Source organism: Octodon degus, unplaced genomic scaffold (genome assembly GCF_000260255.1).
Source record: "Octodon degus isolate 3935 unplaced genomic scaffold, OctDeg1.0 scaffold00011, whole genome shotgun sequence".
Taxonomy (NCBI): domain Eukaryota; kingdom Metazoa; phylum Chordata; class Mammalia; order Rodentia; family Octodontidae; genus Octodon; species Octodon degus.
The window spans coordinates 13918333-13922030 of NW_004524587.1; positions in this window are offsets into that span (position 1 = coordinate 13918333).

Below are 3698 nucleotides of genomic sequence, written 5' to 3' on the forward strand. Positions count from 1 at the left end.
AAGTATACATTTTTACAACAGAAAGCACAAGATTTATAATCTATTTAGATTTATAATCTAAAACGTGAGTTGACTCATTACAACTTCGTAGCCCAGGCTGATCTCAAACTCACAACAATCCTCTTGCCTCAGCCTCCCAAGTGCTGGAATTACTGGTGTGCACCACCACACCTGGCCAAAATGGAACTTTACATGTTACTTGTTTTCTTATAGAGATCTGCAAAATTGCTCCTGCTGAGCATCTGACCAGCATGGAACCAGCATCCTCTCTTAACCTCTCAAAAGCGATAGAACATGCAGGTGCTGACACCAGGAAACATGGAGCTTAGTTTCCTTTCTACAGGAAAGGGTTCAATGAGCTGAGGGCAGCTGCAAGTGAAAAGGCAACTGTGGAGAATTGCATTACCTATGTGTACCCTCTCCACTCAGCTCCTTACTGTCAACAGCCCTCAGCCCACCTCTACATCCTGAGATCTTTTTCCTTAGAGTTAGCTTTTTTTTTTTTTCAGACAGGGTCTCACTGCAGTTAAGGATGGCCTTGATCTCACTTTATAGCCCAAGCTGGTCTGGAGCTCAATAGGATCCTCTGGCCTCATCCTCCGAAGTGCTGGGATTACAGGCATGCACTACCGCTTTATTTATTCACTTTTATACACGGAATGAAACTCAGGGCCTTGTGCTTGGCAGGCAGGTGCTCTGCCAATGAGTTACATACATCCCCGGCCCCTTGGAGTTTCCTTTATTTTATTTATTTATTTTTTTTATTTTTTTTGCAGAACTGGGGTTTGAACTCAGGCCCTTGTGCTTGCCAGGGAAGCACTTATTCCACTGAGCCATCACCCTAGCCCCTATTTTATTTATTTTTATGTATTTGGTACAGGGTCTCATTATGCAGCTGGGATTCATAGTGATCCTCCTACTTCAGCCTCCCCAGCTCTGGGATTACAGGCGTGTGCCAACACTCCCAGTCTTAGAACCATGTTGTTTGTTTGTTTGTTTTGCGGAACCGAGGATTGAACTCAGGCCCTTGTGCTTGCCAGGGAAGTGCTTATTCCACTGAGCCATCTCCCCGGCCCTACACTCCCAGTCTTGGTGACCAGCTCTGTGTGCCCGAGGCGGGGCTGACATGGCATTTGGTACTGGGGATTGAATCCGGGTCTTTGCACTTGCCTAGGCAGGCACTTATGCCATTGAGCTATCCCCGCAACCCTTGGAATTAGCTTTAAATAAATCTTTTTTCATTTCCTTTTTACCAAAACATATGGTCTCTTTTGCTTTGATCAGCCATGAGCAAAAACCTGAATATATGAGCCTGAGTGGCAGAAACAAGGCTTTTCTTTTCTTTCTTTCTTTCTTTTTTTTTTTTTTAGAAACAAGGCTTTTCAAAATGGATGTTCTTGGCCCCTAAGATGGCTCAGTAGAATAAGCGCTTCCCTGGCAAGCGCAAGGGCCTAAATTCAATCCCCAGTTGTGAAAAAAATTCATTAAAAACAAAGTGGATGTTCTGTTTGCTGGGTTTAGGGACATGGTGTATGGTGTAATCCTGCAAGCTGAGGCAGTTTAGGAGCCAAATTGGGGATGAGTTTGAGGGGCTGGGGAGATAGCTCAGTAGAATAAGTGCTTGCCTGGCAAGTGCAAGGGCCTGAGTTCAATCCCCCGTTTCTAAAAAAAAAAAAAGGGAATGAGTTTGAGGTTTGACGCTACACCATGGACCATTTCTCAGTTCCCCCAGTCAGAGGGCTTACCCCGCTAGCCCTGCAGACTCCCACATGCACAGCTGATACCCGATCCCTAAACCAGGCATCTTGGGCAAGTGGAGCAGGCAAAGATTCAACAGGAGGTAATACACCAACACCCATACCTCACTCTGGCACACAGGGACCTGTGCATTTGGGGAGCCCAGGTCTTGGTCCTCCATACTCCTCCTGAAGGCTAGCCAGCTACACCCTAATTGTCCCTGCCTGGTCCCTTGACTTCTGTATCACCACTTCCTTTTTCTTGGTAAATAGTTGATGAAAATGAAACCAATCACTGTCTTGGCCTTGCCCTCAGGATTTTTGCCCCCTGGTACTAGAGGTTGATCAGAGGGCCTTTAAGGCCTTCCCACTGAGTTACAACCCTCAATCCTTTATTTTATTTTATTTTATTTTTTTGCGGAACCAGGGATTGAACTCAGATCCTTGCGTTTGCCGGTCAAGCGCTTATCCTACTGAGCCATCTCCCCAGCCCCTCAATCCTTTATTTTAAAACAAAACCTCAGTAAATTGTAAGTTTCTCAGGCTGGGTTTAAGCTGTTGATCCTCCTGCTTTGGCCTGTTAAGGTTTGTGTCTAGATGACCTCCAGCATCTTATACAGCTGTAAGATTTTTTCAGAGGTCGCTGAATCTAGAGTGTGTGATTGATTCCTGGTTTCATGCTGGGAATCACGGTGCTTGCAGCTGGGTGGTGGCTCATGCCTGTAACCCTCCCCCAGCACTCAGCGAGCTTAGACAGGAGGACTGATGCAAATTCAAGGCCAGCTTGGGCTACAAAGTGAGATTTTGTTTGTATGTTTGTTTTTATGTATTTAGTACAGGGTCTCACTATGTAGACTGGACTTCTAGTGATCCTCCTGTTTTCAGCCTCCCAAGAGCTGGGATTACTACCACACCCAGTCTCAAATGCCGTCTCAGCACGCCCTGGGTGTGGGGCTGGCATAGCAGGCCCAGGGATTGAACCCTCAGCCCCTGTGCCTGCCTGCAGGCACTTTAATCTGTTGAGCTATTTGGCCGGCCCTCTCCTTTTAACTTTGGATGACAGGTATTTTGTCTCAGCAACGAGAGAAAAGTAAGACAGCCTCCCACTGTGCGAGAATTACAGTTGTATACCAGGGTGCCTGGTCTCCCCATGTTCTTTTTTTTTGGTGGGGGGGGGGCTGGCTCAGGCTGCCTTAAGTGAGGGTCTGGTAAGGCAGGTGGAGCTGGGGATGGAAAACCATGGTATCCTGCGCCTGACTGCATTTGCATGAGCAGGTGCTTAAACAACTGAGCTAACCGGCAGGCTCCCTACCCATGTTCTTTTAGTGAAACACTGTCATGAGGTATCCTGTTCTCACCCCTATTTCAGCACCTGCCTTCCCTATCTTCACCCCTGATACCAGCAGAATTGCTGAAAACCATTCTGTTGCAGACTTAGTGTGAGAGACCAAAGAAAGCCTTCTGCTAGGGCTAGAGACAGAGATGTCAGAGTCAAGGGTTCAGTTGGGAGGAATCAATAGGATCTAGACAGCCTTGGACTCTGGCCAGAGTCTGAATGTCTTGCTAGCCCAGCATTTCCTTTTTCTTTTTCCTTTTTTTCTTTTTCCGACAAGGTTTCACTGTGCAATTCAGGCTGGCTTTGAACTCACTGTGCTGCCTCAAACTCACAGGAATCCTACTTCAGCCTCACAAGTGCTGGAATTACAGGTGTGCACCAGTATGCCTGGCCCAAGCATTTTTGATGTAGGAAAAAATATAGCACCTGACCTTTCAGTGTCAAATATTTTGCTTGTGGTCTCACAACATCAAGGAATGAAGTCTCAAATGAAAGGAGGAAGTTAAGAGAGTTTTATTGGAAGTCAAGTAAAAGAGAATAGCTCCTAGATTTTCAGGAGTCCCAAGTGGGTTGCTGTTGAGGTCCTTAGTGAGAGGTAATTTATACAGCAAAATCACAATGGGGAT